Here is a 13399-nt window from a genome sequence, read left to right as displayed (position 1 = left end):
CTCTTCACAGATGACATGATTGTAAATCTTGAAAACCCCAGGGACTCAACTTCAAGACTCCTAGAAGTGAAAAAGGAATTCAGCAACATCTCAGGATACAAAATTAACACTCAAAAATTGGTAGCCTTTACATATACCAACAATAGTCACGCTGAAAAAACAAGGACTCTATTCCCTTTACAATAGTACCAAAGAAGATGAAATATTTGGGAGTGTATCTAATTAAGGACATGGAAGATCTCTATAAAGAGAACTACGAAACTCTGAGAAAAGAAATAGATGAAGATGCTAACAAATGGAAAAATTTACCATGCTCGTGGATGGGAAGAATCAACATTGTTAAAATGTCTATACTACCTAAAGCAATCTACAGATTTAATGCAATCCCTATTAAAGCACCTCTGGAGTTGTCTTTATGTTTTTTGGTGATTGGAATTTTTTGAGCTTCTTGGGTCTGTTAGTTAAGAGTTTTCCTTAAATTTGGAGGAAAAAAAGTGGCCATTATATCTTCAAATATTTTTTCTTCCCTCCTTTTCTTTTTGGGAGACTACAATTATCCTGTAGCTCATGAATTTTCTTTCCAATTTTCTTTTTTATTTATTTATTTATTTATTTATTTATTTTTTGTAGAGACAGAGTCTCACTGTACTGCCCTTGGGTAGAGTGCCATGGCGTCACACGGCTCACAGCAACCTCCACTCTTGGGCCCACGTGATTCTCTTGCCTCAGCTTCCGCAGCAGCTGGGACTACAGGCGCCCGCCACAACGCCGGCCATTTTTTTGTTGTTGTTGCAGTTTGGCCGGGGCTGGGTTTGAACCCGCCACCCTCGGCATATGGGGCCAGCGCCCTACTCACTGAGCCACAGGCGCCGCCCTCTTTCCAATTTTCTTAATTCTTTTTCCTTTCTGTTTGATTTTGGGTGTATTTCATTGCTTTTTCTTTAGATTCACCATACCGTTTAAAATGTGAAATCTACCAATACTTCTACTCAGTTTTTTTTTTTCATGTAACACATGGTAGTTTTCATACCTAGAAGTTCAACTTGGGCTTCTCAATATATTCCATGATTTTTATAATTTTGGAACATCTGAAGTACAGTTAGAATAATAATTTTAATATCACTGTTAATTGTAACATGGTTAGAATTGGTAATGGTTATGGATTAGTTCTGATAGAATTTTCTTATCATTGTGGGTTGTATTTTCTTGCTTCTTTGTGTTGTAGATAAAGTTTAATTTTTTATGCCACAAATAAAATGTATTTCACTTGTTGGGTGTTAAATATTCTCATTCCTTGATAAATTTTCAACTTGGCTCTGGTATCCAGTTTAGTTATCTAAAAATATTTTAGTCTTTTTGTGTTTTGTTTTTAAGGAATATTAAACAAAATCAGAGCCATGTTTCCTCCAGGGCTAATTTTGCCCACTATCAATGTAAAATAATTCTAGGTATGTTAGTTATTCAATGCTCTACAAATTATGAGATTTTCCACTCTGGCTGGGAGAATATTCTTAGCCCTTGTGTGAGTATCAGGTACTGTTATCCTTAATCTTTTTTGAAGATTCTTTCTCTATCCTCAGGTAGTTTCCTTAGATGCATGCACTGACAAGTACTCACCTGAGTATGTTTAAAGGGATACTTTTCAGATCATGATGATATTTTTCTGTGTTGCTCTATTCTCTCTGGTACTCTGTACTTCCAACTCTAGCCACTTAGATGTCTCAGGAGTCTCAGCAACATCATCTCAACTCAGGGTGCCTACTGCCTTCCTCCTTTCTAATCCACTCCCTGAAAAGGCTCCAACCAATTGATAGAACCTGCCTGGCTTGTTTACTCTCTCTCAGAAAGACTGGCCTTTATTACATAGTACCTAGAGAAATTTTATTTCAAGTATTTCGTTTGTTTTCTTTTTTTCTCTTTCTTTCTTTCATTCATTATTTTTTTAGGGGCTATGATAGTTTTCATTATTCCATCTTGTCTGAAAATCAAATGTTCATTTCTGATATCAGAAATAAACCTATTGAAGATCTTATTTTAATTTTACTTATAGGAAAAAAACAAAACAAAACTCTATAATGGTACCTAAGGACTTCCCAAACGTTCTATTCAATAAAGTTACACTTCAAATCAGAAAAAAACTTAACTCAGCCTGTTTTCCTACTTGTCCTGGAAACTGAGGCCCATTTGCAGTCTGTGATGAATGTATCCTGCTTTATAAATTTTCATACTTTGTAAATCCAACTTTCTCTTCCCCAATAAACTTTGTTTTATGCTTGCCTTTAAAAAAGTAAATATTTAACTCCTATATTAAAAAGGGATACCAAAGAATTCTAATTTAATTAATAAATATAATTGCAATTAATATACTTTTTTACATTATTCATTTTTTGGAAAGAAATAATTAGTAAATGTTAATACAAAATCCATGTGGGGAAACAGAATGCCTATTTGATATTCATTACTAAGAAAATAAATATATGTGCTATATATGTTAAGCTTTGTTCTACTGACAGAAAAATCCTATCATCCTGAAAATTGTAGATAAGATGTTCTTGGATCATTCTGAACTAAGTTGATATTGACTAACCCAAACAAAAACATGGGTTCTCTTAATTCCTTAGTGCCTGGGATTCTTTCTCCACTCTTGACTAGAGCTCCTTGATTTCTTTTCCCTTCTTTAAGTAATGGGATAAAAACAAACAAACAAACAAACATTTATTTACTGGTATCTCTGAAACAGCTTTTACTCTCATTGGTCATCTATCTTTTTTCCTGATGTAGCAATGTTTTTGCATCTCCAGTAACAGTAAACATAATTTTATATTTTTTACGCATTTCTCTCCTGTGTGTCCTAATTTCAAATGCATGGATTCTATCTTGCAAAGGACAATATATATGACAGAACAAAAGCAGTGAAGTGAAAAACAGTTTTTCTGAGGTTAAAAATAAGGTAAAGGAAGCCTAATAAAGAACTACCATGTTTGTTTAAAGAGTTTAGAGAAATTGAGTTTTTTACTTGGTTTACAAATTTGGATAACAAGTATTATAAATCCGAGCAATCTACCTAGTGAAAACTTTTGTTTTTAATCACTATGGCCAGAAAGGTGTCTGGATGGTCTTACATCATTTTGAACTAACTTGGTATTAAATAATTCAAACAGAAATAGGGTTTGATTAATTTCTTAGTGCCTATGCTTATATTTCTATTTTCAAGCCCAAGGAACAAAGTAAGGTATTGGAAAGCCCAAGAATCTGTTGTGCTCCGTCTTACACAGGCTGCAGCTCAGTGAGCTGGTGAGCACCAGCCCTGGAGCGGCAGCTTCTCACTGCTGGGACGCAGGTGGTCAGGGGAGTGGAGGCCACCGCGGAGGTCACATGCCAGGTGCCCAGACTGCACTGTGCTTACTGTTCAGCACAGAAGTCCCCTGCGGATGTCTAAACGATGGAAGAAGCCAGAAATGAGCTTCATAAAACATCCAGGATGTTGGGAGATGAAGCATCCGCTGCAAAGGAGACTGAGGGTGATACTGGAACATCTTCAGTAGGTTCTTGGTTTTGGTGATTGAAGAATGAATCCACAAATCACCACACATCAGTGGTAAGACAGGATTTATTAAAAAAAAAAAAAAAAAAAGAATACAGAAACACCAAAGCTCCCAGCAGGGAGAGAAAACCCAAGTCAAGAGAGAAAAGCTCTCTCTCTGTCCCGGGTCTCTTTGTTTACAGATATATAGTCGCACAGGGCCGTCAGTAGTTACATTTAGCGTGTCTGGGACAGCGTGTCTGGGACAGTGTGTCTGGGTCATGTATGGGTTGTGTCTGGGACAGCGTGTCTGGGTCATATATGAATGGCTACAATCCCTTTCAGGCCTAGGAAATAGGGGTTTCCTGTTTAGCCACAAGTGGAAGGGGAGGGAAACCTAAGGAGCTGGTGTCTCCCCAGCACTTGTCTGGCCCCTCAGGCTTCTGGAGCCCCCTGCGGCTCCACCCCCACCCCCCACCCCCACTGCCTATCCTCCAGCTGGCTGGTTCCTCTGCTGGCTGCCACCGCATCACCACCACCAAAGTGGAGACAGCCGGTCCACAGCCCCCATCCCCCGGCTCCACCCAGCTGGCTGGTGAGCCACTTGTATCAAAGGCTCAGGAGCTCTGGGACCCGAGGCGGGGGGGCGGTGGTGGAGGGAGAGCCTCCTTGGGCGTCGGCAGCTGTGGGCAATCACGGACTCCAAAACAACGTGTTGCGAGTGACAGAAAAAGGCTACAGCAACGGAAAAGAAAAAGATGACCGTCGAAGCTGGCTAGGTCTGTGTGATTTTCTGGGTTGGAGGGGAGCCTGCACCCGGCTTTCCCCTCCCTCCGTGCACAGCTTTGCTTTGCTTAACAACCCGGAGCTCTGCTCTGGACTCCTGAAGACGAGGGAACCAGGCCCGCTGCCTTGCAGATCTGTCCGTGCTACCATTTGGGGGAGCCAGGCAAGGATAATAAGGGGCCAGGACACGATTGTGGAGATTCAACCTGAAGTCTGCGAGATAAAACTTTGAAGAATGAAACAGATATAGATATAAAGATATTTGAAGAAACTGTTAAGAGGCTACAAGTATATCTAGATTATCACTAGTTGTTTATTATACATTAAGCTTGAGGCCAGGAGTTTGAGACCAGCCTGAGTGAGGCCCCTTTCTCTTTAAAAAATATAAAAATTAGGGCCGCACTTGTAGCTCAAGGAGTAGGGCGCCGGTCCCATATGCCGGAGGTGGTGGGTTCAAAACCAGCCCCGGCCAAAAACCACACACAAAAAAATAATAATAAAAAATAAATAAAAAAAAAAAAAAATTAAAAAATATATATATAAAAATTAATGCGTGGGACATGCTTCTGTTGTCCCAGCCACTCCAGAAGCTGAGGCAGGAAGACCACCGACCAACCAGTTTGAGGTTGCCATAAACTTTTTAATTTTTTTTTTTTTATTTTTAGAGTTTTTTTGTTTTTTTTGGGGGGGATTCATTGAGGGTACAATAAACCAGATTACACTGATTGCATTTGTTAGGCAATGTCCCTCTTGCAATCGTGTCTTGCCCCCAAAAGGTGTGGCACACACCAAGGCCTCACCCCTCCCTCCTTCCCTCTCTCTGCTCTTCCTTTCCCCACCCCTCCCTCCTTTCTCTCTTTGCTCTCCCCTTCCCCCACTCCCACCGTGACCTTAATTGTCATTAATTGTCCTCATATCAAAATTGAGTACATAGGATTCATGCTTCTCCATTCTTGTGATGCTTTACTGACAATAATGTCTTCCACTTCCATCCAGGTTAATACGAAGGATGCAAAGTCTCCATTTTTTTTTAATGGCCGAATAGTATTCCATGGTGTACATATACCAGAGCTTGTTAATCCATTCCTGGCTTGGTGGGCATTTAGGCTGTTTCCAAATTTTGGTGATTGTAAATTGACCTGCAATAAATTGTCTAATGCAAGTGTCCTTATGATAAAAAGATTTTTTCCTTCTGGGTAGATGCCCAGTAATGGGATTACATGATCTAATAGGAGGTCTAGCTTGAGTTCTTTGAGGGTTCTCCATACTTCCTTCCAGAAAGGTTGTACTAGTTTGCAGTCCCACCAGCAGTGTAAAAGTGTTCCCTTCTCTCCACATCCACACCAGCATCTACAGTTTTGAGATTTCATGATGTGGGCCATTCTCGCTAGGGTTAGATGGTACCTCATTGTGGTTTTGATTTGCATTTCTGTAATATATAGGGATGATGAACATTTTTTTCCTATGTTTGTTAGCCATTCGTCTGTCTTCTTTAGAGAAGGTTCTATTCATGTCTCTTGTCCATTGATATATGGGATTGTTGGCTTTTTTCCTGTGGATTAATTTGAGTTCTCTATAGATCCTAGTTATCAAGCTTTTGTCTGATTCAAAATATGCAAATATCCTTTCCCATTGTGTAGGTTGTCTCTTTGCTTTGGTTGTTGTCTCCTTAGCTGTACAGAAACTTTTCAGTTTAATTATGTCCCATTTGTTTATTTTTGTTGTTGTTGCAATTGCCATGAGGTTGTCATGAACTTTGATGACTCTGTGCATGCTATCCAGGGCAACAGAGTGAGAGACTCTGCTTCCAAAAAAATAAACCAAGAGACAGAGAGGGAGGGAGAGAGAGAGAGAGATAAAGAAAAGAAAAGAATGAAAAACTAAGACAGCAAAATACCCGGGTAAAAAACAATCCTTGGAAAATGTACAAAAATTAATGACTTCTGGCCTAGCATTATACTTTTTGTGTAATATAAATTATATTCCTAATATATTAGATTGATTCTCTGAACAGCAGGAGTATGATGAATTTGCATGTAAGTAGGATGCACAGGAAAGGGTAATTTGGGGAAGGCAACTAGTTCTTTCAGATCTTCCCATAGATGTAAATTTATTAAACCCCTCAGGAAATATATGCAAACATGTGGAAAACACACTTACATAGGATATTAATTTTTGCCCGTGTTTGTTTTATGAGGCCATGTGCAACACCTGACTTCATATATTTAGCATATTTTTTGCTTGTTATTTGTTTGTTTTTATTACCTAGCTGCTAGTAATGTGTAAACGTGATGACAGTTATGTTTAAAAGACACTTTGAGGTGGCGCCCGTGGCTCAAGGAGTAGGGCGCCAGTCCCATATGCCGGAGGTGGAGGGTTCAAACCTAGCCCCGGCCAAAAAAAAAAAAAAAAGAAACATAAAAGACACTCTGAAGATCACCAATATAAATAAAGCTACAACACACGGAATATTATCAGATATAAATACAGTATAAATATAAGTATCTAATTTAGAGAATTTGAGAATTATGCAGAAATTACATTTTCCTCTGTCTGTGTGACAGTAGCAATTTGATTTCCTAAAATTTTAAGGGGGGCTTTGAAGGATTTCCAGGGAAGAGAAGGGATGTTAGTCAAAGGAAAAACATTCCACATAGGAGAAATAACTTTGGGAGATCTATTGTACAACATGATGTCTGCATTTAATAGCAATGTATTCTATACTTGAAAATTGCTAAGAGAGTAGATTTTAAGTGCTCTTGCCACAAATAAACCACAAACGTGTAAAGTAATGCATATGTTAATTAGCATCATTTAGATGTTCTACAATGCCTACGTATTTCAAACCATATTTCAAACTACAAACGTATCCAATTCTTATCAATTAAAAATAAAAAAAGAAGAAAAACACTTTTAACAATGATGAATTGTGGGATTCATAGATTCCAGTTGTTAGAAAGTGTCTTTCATGTGTTAGTCACTAGCTAAAGCCATTTTTCTTGAGTTTTTAGGCTGGGAAGCAAAAACATAAATGACCACTTCTTTGCCATATTGTGCTATAATACTTCATTCAGATATTTTTCTTTCTTATAAGCAAAAATTCCATCAGGAAAGTGGGCTGGACAAAGATAAAAAAAATTGAGAGAAAATTTGCTGCATAAATACAGTAATTAAAAGCAACATGCTTCAAACATCTTCATTTTGTTCTCTGAATATAGGAAAACATCTTCTGTGCTTACGTATGTGAAGAATTTGCTTCCACACTTTAGTAAATGGGGAATGTGCGATGTGTGAGTGCAGGGTGTGTGTGTGTGTGTTTCTCACGAGCTGAGGTTGCTGTGGCTCTCCCCACACACATGTTAACTTGCTTTAGGTAGCAGCTGTCTCTCTTTAATGCCTTCACACACATTCTGAGAAGTGATTTCTTTTCCTTGATGCGCTAAACTTGCAGGGGTCCTCAAACTATGGCCCGTGGGCCACATACGGAGTGTGATTGTATTTGTTCCCATTTTGTTTTTTTACTTCAAAATAAGATATGTGCAGGAAAGAGGTGGCAGCCAATCTTCCAAACAAGATCACTTAGGAAGAAAGCATCTAAAGGTAGCGAAAGCTTTTCTCTAACCAGGGTCTCACCAGGTAGGCCCTTTGAGTGTATTTCATCCTTTAAAAAAATGTACCAGCTTTCAAAAAAGGTTTCCTACCATGTACAGTCCCAATCAAGTTGATACTCATTTAATACAATTCTTTCCTTAGAATTTTATTATAATACTTGCCTTCCTGTTCAGTGATCAAGGAAATTCTACTGAATATCCTTAGTAGCAATTTTATTTCTGTCCTTTTAATTCAGTAAGCTCTGCCTTTCACCCTCCATTGGTTTTCTCCTTCTTGTTCTCACGTTATTAAGAGCTGATTTAATTTCTGTTACTTAGTGACTTGCATTTCCATTGGAGATGTGGAGTTTAGTGAAATTTAGTAGGAGCTTATTCCAGCACATTCTTTTTTACATTTATATTAACTAAAGTTCACATTTTATTGAAGTTTCTATGATTTTTGCCTACTCCCTTTTCTGTCTTGGGATCCAGTGTGGGATGCCACACGAGATTCAGTTGTCCTGAACTCTTGGTTTGCTCTTGACTATGACAGTCTGACCAGTTTGACAAAAGGAGCAGCAGTCTTGTATTTTGTAAAATAACCCTCCATGAGATTTTTTTCTGATATTTTTATCTTGATTAGACTGAGATGAGGGATTTGAGGAAAAGACCACAGGGTGAGTGTCAATATCATCATGTGTGTCAAGGTCAGATTTTCCCACATTGCAGCTGCGCTTTTCCTACTTTCCATACTGTGCTCTTTGGAAGGGAGTTGCAGGTGCAGCCCACACGTGAGAGGGGTGTCATGCCCACCTCCTTGATGAATGAATTTCTAAGTATTTTATTCAAAACTCACCTGCATGCAGCTCATGTCCCTCTTTATTTATTTATAATTTGTCATTTACTTATAATACTCTGAGCTCATACATATTTATTTTGGGACTAAAAAGCTAATACTACTTCATTTGATTATTCAAATTGTTTCAGATTTGTCCATCAGAAGCTCCATCCTCCTCCTGTGTTCTCTCAAGATACCTCCATTAAGGTGTTGGGGTGTATTTGTTTTGTTTCATGTTTGGGATTTTGAGAACTCTCTTGTTTCATGGCACTACAGATATTCTAGGGATGTGTTACATATTGCCTGCCTCAGTCCTAGAATCAGCCATCTCTCCAAAAAGCTCTTGTGCTTTTGCTGAAAAAATGATATAAGAAACAAATATCTGACTGGCGGGCGTGCTTTGTGTTACTGCGTGTCATTGCTTCAGTGGCAGCCGTCCCCAACCTTTTTGGAACCAGAGATTGGTTTTATCAAAGACAATTTTTCCATGGATGGGGGTGGGAGGAGGAGACATTAGATCTTTGTAGGGAGCACATGACCTAGAGCCGTTGAATGCACAGTTGGGTTCATGCTCCCATGTGAAGCTAATGCCTCCACGGATCTAACTCTGGCAGAGCTCAGGTGAGGACCCGAGCTGTAGGAAGCGGCTGCGAATGCATACAAAGCCTCCCCTGCTGGCCTCCTGCTCCCTTCCTGCTGTGCATTGCAGTTCCTGACAGGCCCTGGACCAGTATTGCACCCATAGTTTCTGAGTTGGTGACCACAGTCTCCAGCCTCTTAGCTGAAAGAATTAGCTTAATTTTAAAATATTGGATTCATGGATTAACAAATTGTGGTATATGTACAACATGGAATATTATGCAGCCATAAAAAGATGGAGACTTCACATCTTTTATATTTACCCAGATGGAGCTGGAACATATTATTTTTAGTAAAGTATCTCAAGAATGGAAAAAAAGAGGATCTAATGTACTCAATATTACTATGAAATCAATATATAACCACCTACATACTCATAGGAATGGCAAAACATAACTATAGTCCAGAAAGTAGAAGGGAAAAGGAGAGAGAGGGAAGGGAGGGGAGATTTGGGAGGAGGAAGGGTATTTGGGGGGACCTCACTAATGTGCATGATGCAATGGTACATTTCAAAACTATTAAGAAATGAGCATAATTGTGATGGAAGTGTTACTTAGTTCAATGTAAGCATTTCACGTTGTATATTAAAGCAGTACCCTGAACCCCATAAATGCATCAATGTACAAAGTTATGATTTAATAAAAAATAATAAAAAAATAAAAATATTGGATTCATGATGTTACCAAAGGACATTCCCACCCAGTAAGACTATTACTGATGAGGCACAGTAATGCTCTTTTTTTCTCTAGGTACAAGTTCACTTAGTCCAATAGCTGCAATAATTAGCCCTTTGCACTTGCAATTAATTACCAATAAAAAGTTCACTTAATCCTGATGATAAAGGTTTGTCATTCTCTTAATGAAAAAAGAAAAGTTGTATTTAGCAGCTTTTTACTCATAACTTTTTATTATGTTTGGGTGTCACAGTATACTTCATAATGTGTTTTTCCTTAGAGTTAAAAAGAGACAGCACTGTTATGGCATTTTTATAATTGAATTTAGCAGAACTCAGACAGGTAAATGGATTCCCCTAAGTTTAAACATACACAGAACTGGAATGTAATCCAGTATTTTTCATATTTTTTATTACCCTAAGCTGCTTTACAAAAGTAAACTTCACATTTTCAGTAACTGTGTTGTTTGCAAGAAAACAAAAATGAAATAAAATATGTGTATGTTACTGAATTATAAAAATTAAAAGAATGTGGCCTATACATCTCCTTTATCCATCCAAGATAAAATATCATTTAAAATGAAGTAGGTATAAACTTTGATCTGAGATTGATAAGTGGATAGATAATTGATAGATCAGTAGATAAGTAGATAGAGATTTCAAAAGTCAGATGTCCTCCCTAACTTTTCCAGAGACTTCTATAAATTTCGTGTAAATCTCCCTGAGGGGAGGAAATTATTTTGCTTGGATGCTTCCACTACCTCCTTCACTTATTATTATTATTTTTTTTATTTTGCTGTTTTTGGCTGTGGCTGGGTTTGAACCCGTCACCTCCAGTACATGGGGCTGGTGCCCTACTCCTTGAGCCATAGGTGCCACCCCTCCTTCACTTCTTGACAGAGTTGCTTACTGGATATTTATGCCAACACTTTCCAGGTAGAAAACATTGCCCAGTATTTTTTTTTCATCTCCCCATTTTAGTGATTACATATCATTCATTATTCTATAAATATTATTTATAAACATGTACATTGAGGAGAAAATATTTTTATCTCTGTTAATCTAATGAGGCTGTAGACATTAAATATTTCAGTTTTACTATGGACTATTTATTTTCTAGTTACATTTCAGAACAAAAATGTTCATCTTTTTCTTCAATGAACCAAAGGTTTCCTTGTGGCTGTAGATTTTGTAACAGGAGAATGAAGATGCATTTTAAATTATTATTCATAAATACTCCCACCACTTTCTTACAATATTTTAGTCTCTGTGTTCATCTTTATGTGTTATCATACACAATTTTCTTTTCTTTTTTTCTCTTTTACAGGGGAAAGCGCGAACGCAGTCCCCCACTACCACAAATTCTGCAGTCAAGTTTCCCACATTTGGGGAAATCGTAGGGGTCAGCACATCTAGAGTGCAATGGATAAGCCTCGCCCTGGGAAAACCACCTTCGTGATCATGGCATCTCCCCTGTGAGGTAAGTAGCATCATATGCAGTTTTCTCCTGATTTTTACTTAATTATTTCCTTCATTAATACAGAAAGGTCAGATTTCCTATCATATGTGTTTTTCATGGTAGCATAGAATTTAATTAGAGAAATCTTATTAAAATGATATTATGTACAAATATAATTTCATGAAATATTAAAATTGAGATTTTTTTCACATAATGTTTATTTCCTAAACTACCCATCACTGAGAATTTTAATGCACTCTTTTAAAAATTTTTTCATCAATGTTTAAAACATGGACATTGAATTTACTACTAAAGTTGTCTTGCCTTTAGTCAAAGAAGCTAGAATTGTATTTTTATTGTTTTTCCTGCCCGAATTTTAGATTTCCGGACATACATATTTGGATATTGCATGCCCATTTTCAAAACAGTTTCAACAAATTTTTTAAGAATTAAAATAAGTTACCGCTCAAGGGCCTGTAACAAACTGGTCAATAGATGGAGGTGGCCAACATAAAGAACCAGGCCCACTCCACTGACACATACATGTCGTGCATGTCTGGTCTATGAGTGTCAGGTCAGCTTTAGGACATGGGCAATGCAGGGAGGTGGTCTGTTGCGGTCCACTGGCCTAGTCAGGGACACGAAGGTAGACACTGCAGATGAAATGAATGATTTATTAAGGGATGGCTGGTGCTCGCTCAGGCACAGCAGCAAATGGCCGTTCTTATTCACATTCTCATATACCCAAAATCATCAGATAGACATAATCCAAGAACGAGGAAGACAAAAAGTAAAGATGCCTTATCAGAGTTAATACAGTAAAGTACATACACACCTTTCTAAACCAAGAATATCTTTTTTAGAGATAAACAACAATGGAGATGAACCACAAAGGGCTGGTTGTCTGTTCTGTATGCCTACTTCTCTATATGATTAAGTGGAAGTTTTGTGTAAATAGAGGTAGGGGATTAAGTGCAACAGTCCATTGCCCGAGGCAGATGCTCTGTCTCCAGCTACGACCTGGAGAGAGCCCTCCAGGATATTCTTTCCTTAAAGGCATGACTGCCTGCATTTTTCAGCAAAGCTGCTTATGTGACCTGGGGGAGAATATCCCCCAAAACTCACATCTAGCTGAAGTACTGGAAATGTCCCTTCTCAGGGTCTCATAACTTCAAGGAGCACAACTGAGACTGATTCACCTACAAGGGTGCAGTGGACTGTGCTCCTTCAGTGGTCAGCTGTGAAGGGTCTACTGTATTATAGTATATCACCTGCATTTATTCCTTAGTTCATGTATTTATTCAAATGAATTTGCATCTTTCTATAACTTAGCTGATATCTCTCTATATATTTCACTCTTTTTTTTTTTTTTGTGGTTTTTTTTGGCCGGGGCTGGGTTTGAACCCGCCACCTCCGGCATATGGGACTGGCACCCTACTCCTTGAGCCACAGGCGCCGCCCATATTTCACTCTTATAAAAATTATTTCGGTAATATAATGGGGCTTACACTGAGGTTTTAACAGCATTGTCTTAGGTGGCAGATGAATTCTCATTTGTATACAATGTAACACTCACAGGTATTTTCCTCTTTAGGCTTTATTACTTTTTTTTCTTTTTGCAGTTTTTTGGGCCAGGGCTGGGTTTGAACCCACCACCTCCGGTGTATGGGGCCAGCGCCCTACTCCTTTGAGCCACAGGAGGCCCCCAGGCTTTATTACTCTTTACTCTCACACCTTCAGCTGTGAATTCCACTACCTGTGATACTCTTGCCTCTGGAGCATGGTTACCATTGCAGTCTAGGCAGGGCCCAGTTAGAGTTGTGAAGAGGTTTTCTGAAGATGGTTCCCAAGAAACAATGAAGCAAAAAATATATAATAGAAAATTGATAAG

The 13399-nt window shown here is 38.3% G+C and overlaps 1 non-coding gene across 1 annotated transcript; it reads right to left on the bottom strand.

Moving 5' to 3' along the window:
• Positions 1-11373: 11373 nt before the first annotated feature.
• LOC128589541 (U1 spliceosomal RNA) lies at positions 11374-11537 on the bottom strand. Its single transcript, XR_008381091.1, has one exon. It is a non-coding gene; the product is annotated as a U1 spliceosomal RNA (small nuclear RNA).
• Positions 11538-13399: the final 1862 nt, after the last annotated feature.

This window comes from Nycticebus coucang, chromosome 6 (assembly GCF_027406575.1).
Source record: "Nycticebus coucang isolate mNycCou1 chromosome 6, mNycCou1.pri, whole genome shotgun sequence".
Taxonomy (NCBI): Eukaryota; Metazoa; Chordata; class Mammalia; order Primates; family Lorisidae; genus Nycticebus; species Nycticebus coucang.
This window is presented reverse-complemented; position numbering and strand designations above follow the sequence as displayed.